This window comes from Scylla paramamosain, chromosome 3, assembly GCF_035594125.1.
Source record: "Scylla paramamosain isolate STU-SP2022 chromosome 3, ASM3559412v1, whole genome shotgun sequence".
NCBI classification, from domain to species: Eukaryota; Metazoa; Arthropoda; class Malacostraca; order Decapoda; family Portunidae; genus Scylla; species Scylla paramamosain.
In genome coordinates, this window is record NC_087153.1 from 34,538,022 (window position 1) to 34,563,021 (window position 25,000).

General features: G+C 40.7%; 1 protein-coding gene and 1 long non-coding RNA gene across 2 annotated transcripts in view; one reads left to right on the forward strand and one right to left on the reverse strand.

The window, feature by feature from the left end:
* Positions 1 to 153, forward strand: part of LOC135088705 (uncharacterized) — a 20,987-nt gene extending 20,834 nt beyond the window's left edge. Inside the window, exon 9 of the mRNA XM_063983673.1 lies at positions 1 to 153. This exon is cut by the window's left edge and continues 1,009 nt beyond it. The gene's annotated coding sequence lies outside the window, so the exon portion shown is untranslated.
* The window catches only part of LOC135094224 (uncharacterized), a 97,189-nt gene that overhangs the window by 68,918 nt on the left and 3,271 nt on the right, over positions 1 to 25,000 (reverse strand). The window lies entirely within an intron of this gene.

Sequence of the window (25,000 nt, forward strand, 5' to 3'; positions counted from 1 at the left end):
TTTTGTTGTTTTGTCCTTGTTGTTGAGCAACCACAGCGAAAAAAAAATACAGTAGAAGAAAATATGGGCATTTATTTATTGTATTTCCAAAGGTACTGATTAAACAATGAAATAAAAATTAAACCGATAGTATATGTTTTAATAATTCCATATTCCTCTTTCTTTACTAACTTCAGTGTCGCGTTAAACAATGCTGCAAAATGGACGGATTAATAATATGATATAAAGGTGCGATATCTCTGTTTGTGAGAGCATTTAATTAAAACGCAAATTAGGGTAACAAATTATACAAATGAGGTTGTATTTTTAGCGACACTACGTCATAGACTTTTGGTGTTGCATATTGTTACATATCGCAGCGAAAGGGTTACGATACCACCTTACATCCTCCGACACACACACACACACACACACACACACATACTATACACATGTGCAAACAAATTCACACATAAATATGAAGAATAACATAATTTTTTTGTATAACGACATAACGACCTTGACTCAATCCAGTAAAAAACACGAACAGGGAAATACAAATACTAGATAAATAAGCTCCACTTCCACCACCTTCACTACCACCACCACCACCATACACCAACCAATATCACACATCCTCACACACCGTCAGTATCACACACACACACACACACACACACACACACACACACACACACATACCTCACCATCCGCCACCACAGATTTTCACGCGACCGCAAGCCAGTATAGACAGACAGACAGACAGACAGACAAACAGACAGGCAGACAGGCAGACAGGCAGGCAGGCAGGCAGGCAGACAGACAGACAGGAAGTGATTGAGAACAAGTTATGAAATCCGCAAAACAAAATCAAATATTGAAACACTCTCTCTCTCTCTCTCTCTCTCTCTCTCTCTCTCTCTCTCTCTCTCTCTCTCTCTCTCTCTCTCTCTCTCTCTCTCTCTCTCACACACACGTCCAAGTATGTTCTTTCTTTCCTTTATAAATAGAAGTATAAAATTTCCAAGAACTTCTTTCTCTTTGTACTCAACCACTCCCGCTGTGGCACTACGTTGGCCTTTTTATTTATTCTTTTTTTTTGGGGGTGGTCTTTTTATTTATTTTTTTTCCAATCCGTACTCCGATGAAATATGTACTCCACTCCCTTCTCTCGTGGGGCTTGGCTGGAAATGGAAAAAGGGGAAAAATGAAAAAAAAAAAATGTGTACCAGTATAGGGATGAACTAAACAAAACACAGAGAGAAAGAATAAAAGGAACGTTTATTGTTCATCATATACTTTTTTATTTATCTTTTTTTACTGGATATCTCGTTCATCTAAATATTCTTCCTACTCCTCGTCCTCCTCTTGCACCTTCCTTTCTCTTCTGTCATTTACTTTCTTCTTTCCTTCCATCTTTCCTTCTTTCCCGTTTTTCTCAACATTTCACTCTTCTTAGAAATCTTCTTCCTTTTTTTTCCTTCATTCCTTCCTTTCTTATCTCTTTTATCAACATTTTATCAAGATTTTTGCCTTTTCTTTTTTTTTTTACCTTCTTTCCATACCTTCTTCCTATCTTCTCCTAATACGTCCTCCTCCTCCTCCTCCTCCTCCTATTTTCTCCATCTTTTCGAAAACTCCCTCTCCTCTTCCTTCATGCCCTTTCCTGACTTCTTCCTCTTCCTTCTTCCCCTCTTCCTTGTCACCTCAATCTTCGTCCTGCAGTTCCTTCCCTTCTTCCTATTTTTCATTCCCTCATTTCTCTTTCTCCTCGTTTTTTCCTCCTGTTTTCTACTTTTGTTTTTTATCTCTATTTTTCTTCTCTTTTATTTCTCTTGTGTACTCTTTCAACTTTACTGTAGTTATCCTTTGTTTTTCTTATATTTCTCTCTCTCTCCTTTCTTTCATTACTCCCTCCCTCGTATGCAATCCTCCATCTTTTGTTACTCTTCCTTCTTCCTCGTGTATTTTTTTTCTTTTCGTCTATATATACCTTTCTTTTTCATCTTCCATCTCCTTCCACTCTCTAATCCTCCCTTCTCCTCCTCTTTATCATCATCATCACCATCCTGTTTCCTTCCCTCCCTTCTGGCTCATTTTCTCCATAATCTTCACCTATCCTCATTTTTTTTTTCTCTTCCCTCCCTCCCTTCCTCTTTCTCTCCCTAACCCCCACCACACACCAAAACACACACCACTACACATCATAATAAACATAATCGCACACTGCCTCATGCCTTCTCCCTCTTTCTTTTTCCTCTCTCTCTTTCCTTCCTTCCCTCCATATTTCCTTCTTTCCCTCCTTTCTCAACACTTAATTCTCCTTATAAATTTTCATCATCCTTTTTCTTCCTTCCTTCGTTCCTTCCTTCCGCCATTTCTCAATACTTTTATTTTTCAAATTTTAGCCTTCCTTCTTTCCTTCATTCATTCTTTCCTTCTTTCCTTCCTTCCTTCCTTACTTCTCTCCGTCCATTCTCAACGCTACACTTTCCTATCAAATCTTCATCGTTCTTCTCTCCTTCCTTCCACTCTTCCTTTCTAAACACATTACTTTCCTTACAAATGCTCCTCCATCTCTCTCTCTCTCTCTCTCTCTCTCTCTCTCTCTCTCTCTCTCTCTCTCTCAAAACCCACCACAGCTTATTGCTTCCATGCCATCTCCCTCTGGCCAAGGTTCTCAAGGGTGCCTCTAATACGGTCACAAAGCCTCACACACAAGAGAGCCACCCAATAGCTTCCTGCCCTCTCAATAACACTTTGTCCCTGAAGCTGTGTTGGTGGTGGTGAGACTGCTGGGGGAAGTGGTGGGTGGGGAAAGGTGTTGTTTATTTTGGTGGTGATTATGAGGGATAAGGAGGAGGACGAGGACAGGGATGGAGAGAGGAGGGAAGGTAAACGAGGTCGATATTTACATTAGAAGAGGAAGGAAGATGACGGAGGAGGAGGAGAAGGAAGTGGGAATTGATTGGATAAAGAAGGATTGGGAGCATGAGGACGAAAATGAGGACAAAGAGTAGTAGTATGATTTAGAAAATAAAACAAAAGAAGTAGGAAAAAATAATTACAAAAGAAATATAAGAATAAGAAAAATTATGCATGTAGAACAACAAGAACAAGGCACAGGAGAAAGAAAAAAAAAACAAAAGAGAAAGGAGGAGAAAACAGGGATGAAGATAATGGTACTAATAATGGTGACGACGACGATAATGATTAAGATAATAATTAAGATGATGATGATGATGAAGACGACTATGATGATGATGATGATGATGATGATGATAACGATGATGATAATAATAAAAAGAAATAAAAAAAAACAGCAATAAAAACGAAATTATCCCCAAAGAGAATAAGAAGACAACCGTTAAACACACATACACACACACACACACACGAAGTAGGTTGGTTATGCTTATTGTCCGCGATGATGGTGCAATAATTTGTCCTAATTACGCGTTAAAACTCCACAGCTGGGGGCAAAAACCAACATTCACGATTCATTAAACCAATATGTTCGTCATTATACGCATTATTGGCGGGATAACTCTCTCTCTCTCTCTCTCTCTCTCTCTCTCTCTCTCTCTCTCTCTCTCTCTCTCTCTCTCTCTCTCTCTCTTCCTTACTTTATCGGTTTCCTTGGTTTTCCTTTCATTTTCTCAGTTTCTGGTCCTTTCTTCCCTCTCCTTTTTACTTTTTTTTTTTTTTTTGTCTTCACATTTGCATAATTTTCCATGCTTCGCTTCGTTCCTTTCCTTCCTCCCTTCATCATTCTAATGGCCCACATTTTTCCTCCATTTTTACTTTTATTTTCGTTTTAAATTTGCCGTATTTCCCGCCATATAAGACGCACTTGTTTTCTTAGCATTTGGCAGCTCTAGAGGGTATTGTTACTGGTACAGTAACACCTGTTTGACTCAAGAACTCCCAAAATGAAACATATATATTTATAAATGATTAGATAAGAATTACAAATCAAAATTATTCTAAAATGTAAAATTTACAAGGCCTGTAAGATTACTGTTTTTATGTGCTGTATATACGATACAGTGGTGAATTAGGTATGTGTATCATATGTTTTCTCATTCAGTGCCAATTGCGTGAAGAAATTCGAATCAGACATGTAATGTGAACAAAAATTAATCTTAAGTAGATTTTGTCGTGTGGGGAGGCTCTGTATAACGGTTCAAAGTCTTGTATATCCGTGTGAGTGTAAATATATGTATACAAGTAATACAAACCAAGTAAAGATTACAAAACTCAGCGTGTCTCCTTGAACCCACAAGAGCATTTTTAGAAAATTTGGGACGCAACAAGATCGCGCAACATAGAAACAAGACGTTCACACTTATAAGAAAAAGAAGAAGAGAGAAAGCTGCAAAAAGCTATCAGGCCTAAACGCGGTAGTCCCTATATGAAGCATAGCTACCTATTTCCACCTATCATCCTCACCCATAAACTAATCTTCTTTTAAAGTTCTCCAATGATTCTGCATTAACAACCCGATCACTGACTCCATACCATTCATATACCAGACTACTCTTCATCACCCTCTTCCACTTCCAACTCTTCTCTTTCTCTTCTCATTTTATTTTGATGTTGTCTAAACTCTTCTACATCCTTCTTCTATCTCTCTCTTTGGTCATGCGGCTCATCGTGCCGACCTTCTTCATCACTGTCTTCCTTTTCAGGCTCCACCTTCTTTTCTTTTCATGTTTACAGGAAGTATCATTCTCTGCACCCCTTTATTCCTCATCCTCGGGGGATTTGCCATTTTCTACATCAATATCTTCCTCCTTTTCTTCAGGGGATGTCACTCTCTGCATCCTTCCCTTCCTCCTCTTCTTTAGGAGATTAGCCATCCTCTGCATAATTATGTTCCTTCTCTTCTTAGAGGTCTCTGCCACTCTCTACATCCTTCTTTTCCTCCTTTTCTTCGGGAGATGTATCACTCTCTGCATCCTTCTCTTCCTCCTCTTCTTCGGAGGATATATCGCTCTCTGCAACCTTCTATTCTTCGGGGGATACATCACTCTCTGCATGCTTCTCTTCCTCCTCTTCTTCGGAGGATACATCACTCTCTGCATCCTTCTCTTCCTCCTTTTCTTCAGTGGATATGTCGCTCTCTGCAACCTTCTCTTCCTCCTCTTCTTCGGGGGATATATCGCTCTCTTCGGGGGATACATCACTCTCTGCATCCTTCTCTTCCTCCTCTTCGGAGGAGGATATATCACTCTCTGCATCCTTCTATTCTTCGGGGGATACATCACTCTCTGCATCCTTCTCTTCCTCCTCTTCTTCGGAGGATATATCACTCTCTGCATCCTTCTCTTCCTCCTCTTCTTCGGAGGATATATCACTCTCTGCATCCTTCTCTTCCTCCTCTTCTTCGGAGGGTATATCACTCTCTGCATCCTTCTCTTCCTCCTCTTCTTCGGAGGATATATCACTCTCTGCATCCTTCTCTTCCTCCTCTTCTTCGGAGGGTATATCACTCTCTGCATCATTCTCTTCCTCCTCTTCTTCGGGGGATATATCACTCTCCGCATCCTTCTCTTCCTCCTCTTCTTCATGGGATACATCACTCTCCACATCCTTTTCATCCTCCTCTTCTTCGAAGGATATATCTCTGAATCTTTATCTTCCTCCACTTCGAAGGATATATCATTCTCTGCATCCTTCTCTTCCTCCTCTTCTTTGCGAGATATATCACTCTTCCCTACATACTCTTCTTTGGGAAATATATCACTTTCTGCATTCCTCTTTCACTAACCTCCTTTGGAAGATGCATGTCATTCGCTACCTTCTCTTCCTCATCCTCGTCGCCGTCGTCCTCGGAGAAGGAGTCGCTCTCAGTCTCCCCGTCCGAAGCGGCGTCGCTGGAAGAGTCACTCAGCTCAGCCTCGCCTTTTCTTCTTACTGGCACCTTCCTCATCGCTGCTCAGCTTTCGTTTCTGCTTCCTCTTCCATCCGTCCTCTTCCTTTTCCTCTTCCTCCGTCTCGCAGTCTTTGGTCTCCTCACTCTCAGAGTCTGACGCCTCCTCCGCTTCCTCCTCTGTCCAGTCACTCTCGCTCTGAGATTCCTCCTCTTCTTCCTTTTCTTCTTGGTCTTCCACGTCTTTGTCTCCCGATTCTTCTTTTTCCTCATCTTCGTTTTCGAACTCTTTTTCATTCTCTTCATCTTCTGATTCTTCATCCTTCTCTTTATCTTCCAATTCTTCTTCATTCTCTTTTTCTTCCTATTCTTCATCCTTATTTTTGTATCTAGATTCTTCATCCTTCTCTTTCTCCTCTGATTCTTCATCCTTGTCTTTCTCCTCTGATTCTTCATCCTTGTCTTCTTTCATTTTCTTTTCACGTTGTTTAAACTCTTCTTCATCTTCGTCTCGTTTTTTCCTTTTCTCATGTCTCTTTTCGACCTGGTCTTCCTCATCAATCCCTTCGTCTTCGGACTCTTCTTTTTCTCCTCTCATTTTCTTTTCACGATGTCTAAACTCTTTTTCATCCTCATCCTCTCTCTTTCTTTTGTCATGCCTCTCCTCATGCCGGTCTTCTACATCACCATCTTCACCTTCAAACTGTTTCTCCACTTCTTCATGTTCTACCTCCTCCTCCTCCTCCTCCTCCTCCTCCTCCTCTTCCTCTTGCTCCTCCTCGTCTACGGAGGAGGATTCGCTCTCGGCCTCAACGTCTGACTCTTCGTCGCTGGAAGAGTCACTCGTCGCCTCAGACTCGGGCTCGTAGTCGGAGCCTTGCTGGTGGAAAGACTCTGACTCAGACTCTTCCTCAGATGGAGTCTCCAGCTCGGACGATTCCTCGGACTCGTAGTCACTGAAGGAACCGGAGCCTTCATCCTTCTCCGCCTCGTAATCCGAGTCGTGTTCATACGCCCGGTACACGCGTTCCTCTTCCTCGTCAGAACTCTCTTCCGTGCATTCGTTTTCCTCGTTGCTCTCTTCCTCAGGAACATCATCTTGCAAGTCTTCGTCGTCATCGTCACATCGGTAGCTTGTTCCTTGCCGTCGCCGCCTTCTCTGATACCTCTTCCGCCTCTCTTCTTCCTGCTTCCTTCTCCACTTGTCCTTCCGTTGTTCTCGGTGATGGGTCTCCTCTTGACGTCCTTCTTTCCTTTTCCTCTTGTGTTCCCTCTGCCTGCAGCTCTCGTCCCTCTTCCTCTTGCTCTCTCGCTGACGTAACTCCCTGTCGTACGCGGCCCTCTTCCTGTGGTCGCAGAGCGTCTCCACGGCGGCCTGGATGCGCTGGAACTTTGCCGTCGCCTCCCGCACGCTGCCCGGGTTCTTGTCCGGGTGGTGGAGGAGGGCGAGCCGCCGGTACACTTTGCGGATTTCCTCGGGCGTGGCGCCGCGGCTCACGCCGAGGAGCTTGTAATAGTCGCTGTCTTCACTTGATGCCATTGGTACTTATCTTGAGTATGTTTGGATTGTCTGAGGTACTCACCCCCAATGTTTGGCATGATTAGGGGGTTGAAAGTTACTTGGAGAAAGAGGTAGGAGTTAGTGATGGGGGAGAGAGTGCTCCCTCATGTTTTCCGCCAATCATCATTCACATTACCATTGCGTCTGCCACCAATCACGTTTTATCATAATTACCATAATTCTATTGCTATTACTATTATTGTTGATATAGTAGTACTTCTCTTAATAATAATAATAAGACTACTATACGTACTAATACTACTACTACTACTACTGCAACTACTATTACTTATATATATATATATATATATATATATATATATATATATATATATATATATATATATATATATATATATATATATATATATATATATATATATATATATATATATATATATATATATATATATGTATATATATATATATATATATATATATATATATATATATATATATATATATATATATATATATATACACGAGGGTCACCAGCTAAGTGCAGCAAAAATCCAATAAGAAAAGGCCCACTGAGATGCCGGTCCCCGAATAAGATCCAAAGCGGTAGCCAAACATTGAAGGATAAGTGTGTTGAATCTCTTAAAGGAGTTCAGATCAAAAGAAGGTGGAAATACAGAACCAGGCAGGGAGTTACAAAGTTTACCAAAGAGGGATGTGAATGATTGAGAATAATAGTTAACTCTTTCATTAGGAAGGTGGACAGAATAGGGGTGACAGAAAGAAGAAAGTCTTTTGCAGCGAGGACACGGGAGGAGGGGAAGCATGAAGTTTGCAACATCAGAAGAGCAGTTAGCATGAAAATAGCGGTAGAAGATAGCATGAGATGCAAAGCTGAAGATTGCAAGAGATGAAGGCTGAAGACAGTCAGTTAGAAGAAGAGTTGAGACGAAAAGATTTCGATTCCACCCTGTCTATAAGAGCGGTGTGAGTAGAACCTCCCATCTCCCTAAGGAGACATGCGAAGCATACTCCATACATGGACGGATAAGGCTCCTGTGCAGAGATAGGAGCTGGAAAGGTGAGAAAAACTGACGGAGATGTCTCAAAACGCATAACTTCATAGAAGCTGTTTTTTTGTTAGGGATGAGATGTGAAGTTTCCGGTTTAGATTATAAGAAAAGGACAGACTGAGGATGTTTAATATAGAAGAGGGGGACAGTTGAATGTCATTGAAGAAAGAGGGATAGTTGTCTAGAAAGTTGTGTCGAGTTGATAGATTGAGGAATTGAGTTTTTGAGGCATTAAACAATGGTAAGTTTGCTATGCCACAATCAGAAATTTTAGAGTGATCAGAATTCAGGCTTCCTTTGGCTTCCTTGAATTAACTATTTACTTCCTGAAGGGTTATACGACTACGATGAGACGTGGAAAAGTGAAGGGTGGTATCGTCAGCGTAGGAGTGAATAGGTAAAGAAATTTTATTTAGATCATTGATGATCTAAAGAGAGTGGATGACGGAACAAAACCCTGAGGAACAAAGATGTTAATAGATTTAGGAGAAAAACAGTAACCATCTACCCCAGCACCAATAGAACGGTCAGAAAGAAAACTTGAGATGAAGTTACAAAGACAAGGATAGAAGCCATAGGAGGGTAGTTTGGAAATGAAAGTTTTTATGCCAGGTTCTATCAAAAGCTTATGATATGTTTAAGGCAAGAGCAGAAGTTCACTAAAATCTCTAAAAGAGGATGACCAAGACTCAGTAAGGAAAGCCAGAAGATCACCAGTAAAGCGGCCTTGACAGAACCCATACAAGCCATCAGATAGAAGCTTGTAAAGTGACAGATGTTGAACAATCTTCCAGTTGAGGATAGATTCAAAAATTTTACATAGGCAGGAAATTAAAGCAATGAGACTGTAGTTTCAGGGATTACAACAGTCATTCTTTTTAGGAACAGGCTGAATGTAGCCAAACTTCCAGCAAGAAGGAAAGGTAGGTGATGACAGACCGAATTGAAAGATTTTCACTAGGCAAGGTGCAACCACGGAGATGCAGTTTCGGAGAACAATAGAAGGGACCACATCAGGTCCATAAGCCTTCCGAGGGTTTAGGCCAGCGAGGGCATGGATGAAATCATTATGAAGAATTTTAATAGGTAGCATCAAGTACTCAGAGAGTAGAGGAGAGGGAGGAACAAGCCCTGAATAATCCAAGCTAGAGTTTTAGCAAATGTTTGAGCGAAGAGTCCAGCTTTAAAGATAGATGAGACAGTATTAGTGCCGTCTGATTGAAACAAAGGAGGGAAAGAAGAAGAAATAAATTTATTGGAGATGTTTTTGGCTAGGTGCCAAAAGTCACGAGGGGAGGTAAATCTTGAAAGATTTCGGCACTTTCTATTAATAATTATTTATTTATTTTTTTTTTTTTTACTACTTGGAGAACTTGATATGGTTCTGGGCAGAAATTCAAAGCACATGGATTCTGGAAATGAAAAGGCTCAAGTACCTTTTGTGGGCCGCATCTCTATCAAGTATGGCACGAGAACAGGTTGCGTTAAAGTAAGGTTTAACCAAGGGGCTACTGTCAGTTGTCTCAGACACCTTTGTTTCAGAGAAGAAAAGAATATAAGGTTCAGTAGAGGAGAGGTGGTGTTCTACAGATTGAAAATTAGTAATACTACTACTAATAATAATATGAGTACTACTCCTCCTACTATTACTACTTCAACAAAAACTACTACTAATATTTTTATTAGTATTACTACTACTAATACGACTACTACTCTTACTACTATAACTACTACTGCAACAACTACTACTACTACTACTAATACGAATACTACTTTTACTACTATAACTACTACTGCAAGAACTACTACTGCTGCTGCTACAATTACTACTACTGCTAATGCTACGACTAGTACTACTTAACTACTATTACTACTACTACTAAGACATCTTCTACTACTACTACTAGTTAACTACTATTACTACGACTATTGCTGCTACAATTACTACTATTGCTAATGCTACGACTACTATAGCTACTACAACTACTACTACTACTACTAAACTAATACTACTACGACTAGTACTACTATCATTTTTTCTATTACTACTACTTAATTATTATTGCTACTACTACTACTACTTAACTACTATTGCTACTACTACTATTACTACTACTACTATTACTACAACTACTACTATTACTACTAGAACTACTACTACTATTACTACTAGTACTACCACTACTAGTCCTACTCTCTTAATTTCATTATTTACTACAACTTCAGTGTTTCCTTTTCACCGTTCCGTTATGTCATTCCACACAGTTTCCCGTTTTCGTAAGTTGAGGCTTTGTTTTCCATGGTTTACCGTGAGATTTCATATGCCATAAAACGATTTTATCATTCCACATCTCGCAACATCTCATACCCTCCCGCTGCTTTATTAGTGCCTTTCTTCAATTTTCCTGTTGTTTTACATTTTATTCCACTTCCAACACTTTACATTTTATTATGCATAACACTAACAAATACTTTACGTCCCCCATTACTTTATACTATCATTACATTCCACTGCCATTATTTTACACCTACCGTTAACATTTCACTAACACTACTGTACATCTCTCATTACTTTACACATTACTTCACTTTAGAGATTTCGTTGTTCCTCAGCGGCCATTCCTCAACACCTCTCCAGACTCAAAAGATGACCTTCAAAATATTTTTTTGATTATTTCAAGCCCAAACATCAGCTGCTTGTGTGTGTGTGTGTGTGTGTGTGTGTGTGTGTGTGTGACCGGAAAAAAATAATGTAAAGTGATTCGAGACTCGTATTTGATAATTTTCCTCTAAAAAGAGATGAATACAATTCTTAGTAGCTTTTTCTTTCGCCAAGGATGTGTGTTTAACGGTTGAAAGTCGCGTATAGTCGTGCGAGTTTAAACAAAACTTAGTAAAAAAATAAGTAAAGATTATTAAATTCACCGCCTTCCATTGAACAAACAAATGCATTTTTAGAAATTAGAGAAAGGAAGAACATCGTGCAACATTTAAATACGACATTATGATCCTACGTCTTATTGATCTTCTGACTCTTCATCATCCTCTTTGTCTCTTTCTTGTTCCTCCTTCTCTTCGTTTTCCGACTCATCATCCCCTTTGCCTCTTTATTGCTCCTCCTCTTCGTCTTCCGACTCTTATCATCCTCTTTGTTTCTTTGTTGTTCTTCCTTCTCTTCGTCTCCTGACTCTTCATCTCTTTATTGTCTCATCCTCTTTGTCTCTTTATTGTTTTTCTATCTCTTCGTCTTCCGACTCTTCTCTGTCTCTTCTTATTATCATTTCACGTTGTCTAAACACTTTTACATCACCCTCTTATCACTTTCTTTTGCCATGTCTGTCCTCGTGCCGCCCTTCTTCCCCATTCTCTTCCTTCTCAGCCTCCTCCTCCTTTTTTCATGTCCAGAGGAAGCGTCACTCTCTGCATCCTTCACTTCTTTCTCTTATTCGGGGGATTTATCACCCTCTGCATCCTTCTCTTCCTCCTCCTCTTCGGGGATTTATCACTCTCCATCCTTCTCTTCCTACGTTTCTTCGGGGGATACTTCACTCTCTGCATCTTTCTCTTCCTCGTCTTCTTCGGGGAATATTCCACTCTCTGCATCCTTCTCTTCCTCTTCTTCAAGGATTCCCACTCTCTACATCCTTCTCTTCCTCCTCTTCTTCGGAGAATATTCCACTCTCTGCATCCTTCTCTTCCTTTTCTTCAAGGATTCCCACTCTCTGCATCCTTCTCTTCCTCTTCTTCTTCGGAGAATATTCCACTCTCTGCATCCTTCTCTTCCACTTCTTCAAGGATTCCCACTCTCTGCATCCTTCTCTTCCTCCTCTTCTTCGGGGGATATTCCATTCTGCATCCTTCTCTTCCTCCTCTTCTTCGGGAATATTCCACTCTCTGCATCTTTCTCTTCCACTTCTTCAAGGATTCCCACTCTCTGCATCCTTCTCTTAATCCTCTTCTTCGGGGAATATTCCACTCTCTGCATCCTTCTCTTCCTCTTCTTCTTCGGGGATATCCCACTCTCTGCATCCTTCTCTTCCTCTTCTTCTTCGGGGATATCCCACTCTCTGCATCCTTCTCTTCCTCCTCTTCTTCGGGGGATATTCCATTCTCTGCATCTTTCTCTTCCTCTTCTTCTTCGGGGGATATTCCACTCTGCATCCTTCTCTTCCTCCTCTTCTCGAAGTGATATATCACTCTCTGAAACCTTCTCTTCCTCTTCTTCGGAGGATTAGCCACTCTCTGCATCCTTCTTTTCGTCCTCTTCGAGAAAGAGGTGTGCGTCATTCTGGGCCTTCTCTTCCTCCTCCTCCTCGTTGTCGTCTTCGGAGGCGTCGTCGCTCTCTGTTTTCACGTCTGAGGCGGAGTCCCTGTAAGATTCACTCAGCTCAGCCTCGCCTTTTCTTCTTACTGGCGCCTTCCTCATCGCTTCTCAGCTTTCGTTTCTATTTCTACTTCCACCCGTCCTTTTCCTCTTCTTCTTCCTCCGTCTCGAAGTGAGCGGTCGCCTCCCATTCAGAGTTTGACGCCTCTTCCGCCTCCTCTTCTGTCCAGTCAATTTCACTCTGGAATTGCTCTTCTTCTTCGTGTTTGGAATCCTCCTCCTCTTCTTAGTCTTCCACGTCTTTCTCTTTGGATTGTTCTTCTTTCTCATATTTGTCTTCAGACTCTTCTTCCTTCTCTTCTTCGTAATTTTCATCCTATTCTTCGTCTTTATACTCATCGTCATTCCCTTCGTATTCTGAAACTCCATCCTTCTCTTTGTGTTACGATCCTTCATTCTTCTCTTTGTCTTCCGATTCTTCATCCTTCTCTTTGACTTCTGATTCTTCATCTTTCTCTTTGAATTCCAATTATTCATCCTTCTCTTTCTCTCCCAATATTCTTCATCCTTTTCTTTGTCGTCTGATTCTTCATCCTTCTTTTTGTCTTCCAAATCTTCATCCTTCTCTTTGTCTCCCGATTCTTCATCCTTCTCGTTCTCTTCCTATTCTTTCATCTTTTTCTTTGTCTCCCGATTCTTCACCATTGTCTTTGTCTTCCGATTCTTCATCCTTCTCTCTGTCTTCCCATTCTTCATCCTTCTCTTTGTATTCTGATTCTCCATCCTTCTCGTTGTCTTCCTATTCTTCGTCCTTCTCTTTGTCTTCCGATTCTTCACCCTTCTCTTTGTCTTCTGATTCTTCATCCTTCTCTTTTTCTTCCAAATCTTCATCCTTCTCTTTGTATTTGAATTCTTCATCGTCATCATCTTTCATTTTCTTTTCACGTTGTTTAAACTCTTCTTCATCTTCGTCTTGTCTCTTCCTTTTTTCATGTTTCTTTTCGTGCCGCTTTTCCTCATTTCTTTCGTCTTCGGACTCTTCTTTTTCTCTTCTCATTTTCTTTTCACGTTGTCTAAACTCTTCTTCATCCTCATCCTCTTTCTTTCTTTTGTCAGGCCTCTTTTTGGGCCGGTCTTCATCATCATGATCTTCCTTTTCAGACTCTTTCTCCTCTTCATGTTCTGCCCCCTCTTCATCCTCCTCCTCCTCTTCCTCGTCTTCGGAGGAGGATTCGCTCTCGGCCTCCAAGTCTGACTCTTCGTCGCTGGAAGAGTCACTCGTCGCCTCAGACTCGGGCTCGTAGTCGGAGTCTTGCTGGTGGAAAGACTCGGACTCAGACTCTTCCTCAGATGGAGTCTCCAGCTCGGACGATTCCTCGGACTCGTAGTCGCTGCAGGAACCGGAGCCTTCATCCTTCTCCGCCTCGTAATCCGAGTCGTGTTCATATGCCCGGTACACGCGTTCCTCTTCCTCTTCAGAACTCTCTTCCGTGCATTCGTTTTCCTCGTTGCTCTCTTCCTCAGGAACATCATCTTGCAAGTCTTCGTCGTCATCGTCACATCGGTAGCTTGTTCCTTGCCGTCGCCGCCTTCTCTGATACCTCTTCCGCCTCTCTTCTTCCTGCTTCCTTCTCCACTTGTCCTTCCGTTGTTCTCGGTGATGGGTCTCCTCTTGACGCCCTTCTTCCCTCTTTCTCTTGTGTTCCCTCTGCCTGCAGCTCTCGTCCCTCTTCCTCTTGCTCTCTCGCTGACGTAACTCCCTGTCGTACGCGGCCCTCTTCCTGTGGTCGCAGAGCGTCTCCACGGCGGCCTGGATGCGCTGGAACTTTGCCGTCGCCTCCCGCACGCTGCCCGGGTTCTTGTCCGGGTGGTGGAGGAGGGCGAGCCGCCGGTACACTTTGCGGATTTCCTCGGGCGTGACGCCGCGGCTCACGCCGAGGAGCTTGTAATAGTCGCTGTCTTCACTTGATGCCATTGGTACTTATCTTGAGTGTGTTTGGATTGTCTGAGGTACTCACCCCCAATGTTTGGCATGATTAAGGGGTTGAAAGTTACTTGGAGAAAGAGGTAGGAGTTAGTGATGTTAGAGAGTGCTCCCTCATGTTTTCCGCCAATCAGCATTCACATTACCACTGCGTCTGCCACCAATCACTTTTCTCTTTTCCACAACCACCACCGTTGCCACCTATTATTACTGATACTAGTCGTATTACTACTACCAGTTATAATATGTCTACTATCCCTCCTACTATTACTACTATTGCAACTACTACTACTACTACTACAACCACTATTACTATTGTTTTTTACTACTAATAATACTACAAATACTGCAATTACTACTACTGTTAATGCAACTACTACTGCTACTGATTCTACTATTACTACTACGACTACGACAACTACTACTACTACTACTACTACTACTACTCTAGTAACTTGATTATTTAGTATAACTTCAAAGTTTCTTTTTCCACCTTTCCGTCATTTCAGTCCACACAATTTCCTGTTTTCCTAAGTTCAGGCTTCGTTTTCCATGGTTTACCGTGAGATTTCAAATAATCATTTTCATATGCCACAAGTTGATAGTCATTTTCATCTTGCAACATCCCATGCACTCCCTCTGTTTTATGAGCGCCTTTATTTCTCCTTCCTATTGTTTTACATTTTCTCACACTTCCATCACTTCATACGTCATAATGCATAACACCAACAAATACTTTATGTCCCTCATTACTTTATACTACCATTACATTCCACCTGCCATTACTTTACACCTCTCATTAACATTTCACTATCATTGTTGTACATCTCTTATTGCTTAACACCTTCCTTCACTTTACTGAAACACCTTCCTTCACTTTACTGACTCCATTGTGTCTCACCTGCCATTACTTAACACATCTCCAGACTCAGAAGTACTTTTTTAGATCACTTCAAGCTCACAGGTTAGCTGTTGGTGTATTTTTTTTCCGGTGTGTCCCCTTCCTTCTCTTCCTTTCCTTCCCTTCCTCCCTTCATCATTCTAATGTGATTTATCTTTTTCCTAGTCTCTTTTTATTTTGTTGCCCTGCTCTTCTTTTTTATTTTTCTTGTTTTCCTTCTTTTGTCCTTCCTTCTATTTCCTTTATTTATTTACTTTATTTATTTATTTATTTTATTCATTTATCTTTTATTTTTATTTTTTTTCGCTTTCCATGACCTCAGTATTTATTCTTTCTATCGATGCCTCTTTTCCTCCGTTACATCAGCGAATTCTCCTCTGCTCGTTTCAATTTCAATTCTTTCCTTTCCGATAGTACCATTCTTTCTGATTGAGACACAGAAAGGATTTCGGTAATTTGATATCCACTCAAGATCAGGGAGGTTATAAGGTTCAATCTCTATTGGTTGCGAGAGATGAAGGGATGGGACAGAACGGCCTAGGTTAGACTGGTTTCTGACAAACCCAAGTGAGGAAACATTTTGAGGCATTGATTTGTCACTAATATTTCTACATGACTGATATATTGCACGATTTCCAAGATAGCAAGCTGCTTAACCTTCTGAAGCAAATAGCTGTTTAAGGAAATGTATTGAACTATTATAAAATATAAAATGGTGACTAAATAAAGAAAATATAATACAATATATAAACAAGAGATACATAGGATTGGAGAAGGGCGTTTAAGATTATGACACGCATTTTGAAACGCTTATGTTTCCGCATTACGATTGTTTTAAAAGACCACGTGTAAGTTATTCTGCTTGTCATGAGCGCTTTGTCCAGTGACGATAAAGATTCCTTGTTAAACTATCACTAAAATTAACAAAATCCGCTGGGAAAGTCCATTAATTTTCATTAGACCCTGTTAGCTGAAGTAAAGCGTTGAGACGTTCGAGAATGCATTCCCTTTACTAAGCCAAACAATGCCATCTCGACACGCATACATAAACAGAGAGAGTACACTACATGCCCCGGAAAATACTTCTAATTGACTTACTCAATTATTCGCTTCACTTTAATTCCTTTCCCCTTCCTTGCTTCTGCAAGAGAGAGAGAGAGAGAGAGAGAGAGAGAGAGAGAGAGAGAGAGAGAGAGAGAGACGTAGTGTTTCTTCCCTCACCACCTCTCAGTCTCCACCTCTGTGCCTCCCTCGCCCTTTACACCAGAAAAGGACAATTAGATTTCCCGCCCCATCGTCTGCCGCCACTCGCCCGCCTTCCAGTCCCCTCCCTTCCCCTCCACCCCACCAAAACAGGCAAAAGAACCTGTGCGAGTCCTCATTTCCTTCCCCTCCTTACCCGCGTCACCAGCAGGTTCAGGGCCATGCAATTTCCGTGGGCAAGGTGTTCTGCGGGGCGCCGCGGCATTATTGCTAGGCCTGGCGCTGGAAGATTTCCCAAAGGACACACAACGTCTCGAAGTACCCGGCCAACTTTACGACCATAATTTATGTGTGGAATGGTCTAGACTCTCGATTTTTTTCTTCCACTTCCAACTCTTCTCTCTCTCTCTCTTTCTCTCTCTCTTCTCCGTTCTGCTAGTGAAGTTATCATTAAACGTGTGTTTGTTGTTAAATGGCAAGTCTTAAAGTCATTGACTGCATCGCCTAGGAATAGAACTTTGAGACACCATTCCTTAACCTGACTGTGAAGGCTCTGGCCGCCAACAGTCCAAACATTTTAGAATTGCCTTTGCTAGTCTTGCTGCAGCGCCAGATGTAATCACAGGGACACAGTAGCTAGCGATCTATATTCATGGCGCTTCGAGAAAAGTGTTGCTAACACCAGCAGACAAGCTTCCCTCGCTATCAGTAAGATATTCTTTGGCATACTTGGCAGCAAAAACAGCAAATAAATGTGCTGAACGAGAAAGTAAAAAGTGGATGCATGAGCATGCCAGTTAGTCGAGTTTGAGATGACAACACTGGCGAGGTAACATTAAAAACAAGGACGAGATCTAACGCTAAGATCTTAATTAGTTTCACTTCCTCCGTCTCCTTGCCGGAGGAAACGCAGAAGGAACACCTTATCATGGAGAAGAAAAAAAACTCATATCTAGTTTTCCATTATGAAACAAGATTAACTATGAGTAATGATGAGCAGCAGTGTCCCGCGAGGGCAACACCGCGCGTGGTACAATATTGTTTGTTACGAACCTGTTTACGAGACAGGGCGAGTGCGTGTGCTACAGGGAACCACTATCTGACCACCTGAAGTGGAGTACGATGATAGGTGGCAACGGGTAGGTATGCTTAATGCAGGAACTGCAACGTGTAAACCTAATGGCTTCTTGCAGCTTCCCTTATTTTCTTTTGATCTTATCGTCTTATGACAGTGACCACGACAAACTTCTGATCACACAAGTGTATGTCGCGGCTGGTGAGCTGCTTTATGGCATGTCAGGTGGCAATAGTATACCACCCACCCGACACACTAATAATTGATTATCTCGATCCCATCACTTCAAGCCGTGGGAGTTCAGCCATCCATGGCCAGAGAGAGGGAGTTATGATATGATTAAGCAGACGAGAAACTGAGAGAAATGGTCTTATATCAATGAATGTTGAGGCTTACCTAACGAATTCAGTATAATGAAATATATAAATAAATAAATAAATAAATGTGCAAACAATCTTTATCTTACTTTTTACAGTCATTTCAGTATCCTTTTCTTTTATTCGCGGAAGTACATGAAAACAATATGCATGTATTTTCTTGTAAAGGAATTGTACAAGTACCTATAGTTCCAGTGACTACCACTACCACAGCTACTACCACCACCACCATCCAATACCATTCAGCCTGGCTCCATCCACGGCAATTAATCTCCCTTCCCTCGTGGTTGCGACTCAACAGCTCGTGCCAGGAAAAAAAAAAAAAAGTATTTTTCATTTCACAGAGCAACATTTTGTATATTATTATTTCTCTCTCTCTCTCTCTCTCTCTCTCTCTCTCTCTCTCTCTCTCTCTCTCTCTCTCTCTCTCTCTCTCTCTCAGTATAACATCTCTCCCTCAGTATAACATCACAGAAGCCACGGGAACATAAGATAGAAGCCACAGTGTGTAAGGATCTGCTTAAGACTCCCTCCCCTCCTTCGTACACAGAGCCATCCTTTGAGTATCTTTTTCGTATTACACAATGCATCACAGTCTGCAGGGCACTAAGTCATAGGAAAACGTTAAAGAACAGTGTTGTATCAGATTGTGCGCGTTCAAGAGGAGGATGACAGAACGGGACGGGGAGGGAGAAAGAGGACCAGGAAGAGAGGGGGAGTGCAAAGGGTAAAAGGGAAGCGGAAAGAAATTGGAATGGAAATGGTGAAGTACGAGTGGAAGGAGGAGAATTGAGAAATAAAGGGATGGGAGAGAGAGAGAGAGAGAGAGAGAGAGAGAGAGAGAGAGAGAGAGAGAGAGAGAGACTCTGAGTTGGAACAATATGATTTTTGTCATCTCTTGATATTGCCGATTTGACATTCTCTCTCTCTCTCTCTCTCTCTCTCTCTCTCTCTCTCTCTCTCTCTCTCTCTCTCTCTCTCTCTCTCTCTCTCTTTCTTTCTGACCCTGATCCAATTCAGGTTGCTTTATCCTGTTTAGCTGTAGATCTAAGAGCACTTCATTTTGTTTAAACTCTCTCTCTCTCTCTCTCTCTCTCTCTCTCTCTCTCTCTCTCTCTCTCTCTCTCTCTCTCTCTCTGGATTAGTGTATGACGTGCCCTCATCGCTGTCCAGCCTTCCAGGAGAACATTTTTCCAGGTGTTTGTCTCACGGGGCTAAGAATATTATTATGCAACATTCCACTTTCAAGAGAGAACGGTCCCCGAAACTCCCGGCACTGATGGGTATGCCAGTCCCTTCCCCTCTCCCTCCCCCTCTCCCTCACCAGCCAGACACGCGGCTTCATCACGGGGAATGAGAATGGCGACGGGAAGAGGAAGGGAAGAGTGCGTTGAAATGGAACGAGGATAGACTGTGAGAATGGCTGCAAGGGAATGAAAGAAAATAGGCATAGTGGTGTGTTTGAAGCTTGGGAAAGGATAGAAAATGGGAAAATGGGGATATATTGTTTAGTATTGATTTGTTGTTGTTCTTGCTGTGTTTGTTAACTAATACAAAAAATTTGTAAAAAAAAATAATGGGCATAGAGGAGTGTCTCAGGTTTGGGAAAAACAGAAAATGGGCAAAAAAAAGGAGGGAAATTATACAGAATTTTTTTTTAACGAATATAAAAAGAAATAAAAAAACAAAGAGCATAGTGGAGCGTTTGAGGTTTGGGGAAAAGTAAAATTTAAAATTGTACCTACTTTTTTTTGTTAGCTAATGTATAAAGGTTACGTAAGAATATTGTTTATCAAATGCTTTCAAGACGGTGATTTCAAAATATTTCACTAGGTAATTTTAAGACTTGCTTTCTTTCAAGCTTCTTAATAAGAGGTCGCCGCAAATTCAGTGAACCTTCTTTCCCAGTTCTTGTTACCCTTGTACAAAAACCCTCTTCAATTTGAAGAAAAAGGTATTTGTTAAAATTTAATGTATGAATAAGTTTTTTTTTTTCTTCACTTTATGTTAGAGATTTTTATTTTTAGTTTTACTCATGTGATTTTTTTTTCTTTATTTCTTTGAATTAAGTGGGGGCCATTGAAACTGTCACGGCAGGGCAGTGAGGGGGTCATACACAGCCGGTTATATTGCCAACGCCTGCCATTTTTCGCACACTACAAGCGCTCCTTGGGTTACTTACTCATCACAACTCCAGAACCCTCTTTACATGTTTCTGTCTTCCCTCCACCCCGAGGCATGCACCGACTACAGACAGGAGTATCAAGACACCACGGGAACTAAACTGCCAACCTTTCTGATTCCTTCTTTGAGCACTTGGGACGGCCTGTTGAATAGGCCTTCCCCTCTCCCCCCTCTCTCTCTCTCTCTCTCTCTCTCTCTCTCTCTCTCTCTCTCTCTCTCTCTCTCTCTCTCTCTCTCTCTCTCTCTCATTATTATTATTTATCTTTTTTTTATTAATATTATTATTGTTAATAATAATAAATATAATAAAATAATAATAATGACAATTATTAATTATTATTATTATCACTATTATTATTATTATTATCATTATTATTAATCATTATTATCATTATCATTTCATGAGAGAGAGAGAGAGAGAGAGAGAGAGAGAGAGAGAGAGAGAGAGAGAGAGAGAGAGAGAGAGAGAGAGAGTGTGTGTATTTGTATCTATCTGTATCTGTATGTGTCTGTGTATATATATATATATATATATATATATATATATATATATATATATATATATATATATATATATATATATATATATATATATATATATATATATATATATATATCTTTCTTTTCACGGTACATTTTCCTTCTTCCTCTTGTTGTCCCCCTCCCTGTAGCTCTCGTCTCTCTTCCTCTTGCTCTCTCGCTGGCGGAACTCTCCCTCGTACGCGGCCCTCTTAATGTCGCAGAGCGTCTCCACGGCGGCCTGGATACGCTGGAACTTTGCCGTCGTCTCCCACACGCTGCCCGGGTTCTTGTCCGGGGAGTGAAGGAGGGCGAGCCGCCAGTACACCTTCCGGATTTCCTTGGGCGTGGCGGCGCGGCTCACGCCTAGGAGCTTGTAGTATTCGTTGTTGTCACTTGATGTCATTGCGATTGAATTATCATACATAAAAGATTTTAAAAACCTTACCCTGGTGCTGATTTTAACAGTGACCATAACCGACTATTGGCAGTGAATAAAGTTAAAACACTTACAGAAGAGAAAAAAAACAACACAAATTGGGTCTCAAAGGTCTCAAGAAGAAAGACACGAGGGAAGAATATAATGTAAAAGCTCAAAATAGATACGAAGCTCTTTTTAAATGAATGTGATAAGGAAGAGATGGATAATGAAAGAACCTGTTTACAAAGACACCTCCATTCGAAACAGCAGCTCCCAGAATTAGATTCATGTTTATAAATTATTAGGTAATGATTACAAATAAAAATTATCCTAATTCGTAAAATTAGCATAAAGTCTGTCATTGCATTGTCTGTTATTGCTTTGACGTACGTACAAGACTGTCATTGTCCAGCTACAAAACGGCGAGAATGATGGACAGGTGAATTGCCCTCGCCCTGATGCATGGCTCAGCGTAAAGATAAGCCACTTTTTTTTTTTTCGTCCACTCCTATTCCCTCTCAGTCTCTAACACACACACACACACAAAAAAAAAAAAAAAAAAAAAATCCATATTTGGACCATTAATCATTGGCTTGCACTCTACAGCTATGAGCAAATATGAGCTTGTACGTTAAATTATATCATACAAAACAAATTATTATTATTATTATTATTATTATTATTATTATTATTATTATTATTATTATTATTATTATTATTATTACTATTTTCAACCTAAAATTTATCCTCCATTCTTTCATCAGACTTTCACCCTGGAGTTATTTTGTCTAACCCTCTCTCTTTCTAGCTGTCTGGGGTTACAAGACACCGTTCTTTTCTTTTCTTTCCTTTATTTTCTTTTTCTTACACAGTTCGAGTTCATTTTTATTAGCATTTTTGTGCGCTTTATCTCGCCTGTTTTTTTTTTTCTTTTTTAACATGGCCTAGTAAAAGAATTTGGGATTTTCAAGAGTATGATTATAGCGACAGTCTGTCAAGAACCGTACACTAACAACAGACACACCACCAGCGAGAGCCTGGAGTCATAATCTCTGTGGCCTTTGTAAAATAGATCTTATGAGGAAACAAGGCGTTCATGAATTAATCACCATTCTTTAAAATATCAATACCCTATCATTACTATCCTTTTATTACTTCCTACTACTACTACTACTACTACTCCTACTACTACTACTACTACTACTACTGCTACTACTACTACTACTGAACATTCTTTACATGAAACAGCAATACTTTATCAGGGAGTGGCACCTCCAATGGACCTTTTTCATAACTTTTTGTTGCGCCTCACATTAAAAATAAAAATAAATAACATTTCTGCATTTACTACTGCAACTATCTACTATATCCACAGGTTTAAGAATACTACTGAAGTGAGGAAAGTATTGCTGTCACTCATTCTCTTGCGCTCTTCCCATTTCCCTCCATCACCCACCTGTCCACCCATCAGCTCATGTATTGCATAGATGACCCCTCAGTTAGTCCAGGCAGGGAGGTGCATGTAAGGGATGAAACAGAGGCAGCACTGGAAATTCCCTGCACTGTAGCAACGTGTAAAGGCTGATTATTTTTCTCTCTCTCTCTCTCTCTCTCTCTCTCTCTCTCTCTCTCTCTCTCTCTCTCTCTCTCTCTCTCTCTCTCTCTCTCTCTCTCTCTCTCTCTCTCTCTCTCTCTCTCTCTCTCTCTCTCTCTCTCTCTCTCTCTCTGTTTTCACTATTTTAATCCCGCCTCTTCATGTCTAAATGCTCTCCTCAAACTAACTACACGCACACACACACACACACACACACACACACACACACACACTAATGAAGCAGCAGCAGGTGAACAAACATGCTAACTGCCCCTGAGGTGTGACCTTCCCTACATCTTTGCTGATTGCGACTCCCGAGGCCAATGAAGCGAAGAGGGAACACACAGAAGACCTAATGACTGGGAAAGTTCACCTGTTATTGGTAACATTTTGAATAAGAAGCTGAAACTACATGTGACGTTTGGAAGATTTGAAAAGGAAATTAGAAAACACGCGTAACATTCTGAAGATCTGAAAAGGAAAATTTGAAATATAAGAGACATTTGGAAAATTTGAAAAGAAAAACTGGAAACAGAATTGATATTTAAAAGATTTGAACTTGAAAGAAAAGTGATATTTGAAAGATTTGATAGAAAAAAAACTGGAAAACGAAAGTAACGTTTGGAAAACTCTAAAAAAAAAAAAACATGAAGAAAAGAACAGAGAATCCAAGTAACATTTGTAATATTATAATAAGACGACTTATAAACCAAGTGACAATTCTGAAAGATCATAAAGAATAATATCATAGTTACATAGTAAAAATTTGCAATATTCAAAGAAATTAAAGAAATCAAGAACAACATTATTATAAATCGAAGAATTTTAAAATTAGAAAAATAAATCAATAAAATCTATAAATAAACATGTAAAATTTAGAGAAACTTAGAAACATTCTCAAAACCTAAAACTGCATTCAACAAAAACAACAACAATTAATTACTTCCCACACACAGCTATACCCCACCAAAAACTTATCAATTAAACATAAAAAAAAAAGTTAAATATAAAAAAAAAAGAAAAAGAACAGACAGAGACCTAATTACGCACCATTGTAAAACCAAAAAATTACCAGGCATAAAAGAAGAGAAGATATCAATGCAAGTAATTTCCCTTTGCCACATTTCCTGAACACTCGTTATAATCCTAGCAAGCGTCTCTCTTCCCAGCATTTCAGTGAGTCCGGCGCCCCCATCCATAAAACACGAGGCAGGGAAATGGCCAACGTGTCTCAAAGGGTTGTGGGCTCGAGCGGGTCTCGTCCCAAGTTTCCACAACGAGTCGGCAACGCGAATCCCTAAACAGAACACACATCCCGGGGCGGAAAAGTAAGAGTAACTGCTTCCGTTTTCGTCGCTCCTGCAGAGTGGATGGTATGATATTATTTCTTCCCTTTCTCCTCCTCCTCCTCCTCTCTTTTCCCTTCCTCCTCCCCTTTTCATTTCCTCTCTTTTCCCTTCCTAATCTCCTTTTCATTTCCTCTCTCCTCCACCCCCTTTTCATTCCCTTCCTCCTCCTCCTCGTTCCCCCCTTTCCTGTCCTTTCCAAAATAGTTAGAACAAATGTTTAAACTGCAATCCGCAAGTAAGACAGTATCCGGTCTCGTATAAATTCCAATGCAATAAAAATTCGTTCGTGTTTATCTATGAGATGTCGCTTTTCCAAAAGTGTTGCTGGTAGAACAGCGCTGGATGGAGAGAGAAGTGATGAAACTGCTCATTTCTTTCGTATAATGTTTTCGTTCTGTCTTTACACAGTTTTTTTTTTTTCTTTTCTTTTCCTGACTGTCCTGGTTAGTGAGTGATGAAGAGGGATTGGATTGGGGGGAGCCTTTGTCTTTGCTATCCTATTTTCCTCACTTTGATTAAAGTATTTTACCCACAAATAACCCTGTAAGGACGAAGAGATCTGCTGCTGTTTGTTGTTCCATTGTTTTCCTTTCAGTTTCTCCTCCTCCTCCTCCTCCGCCACA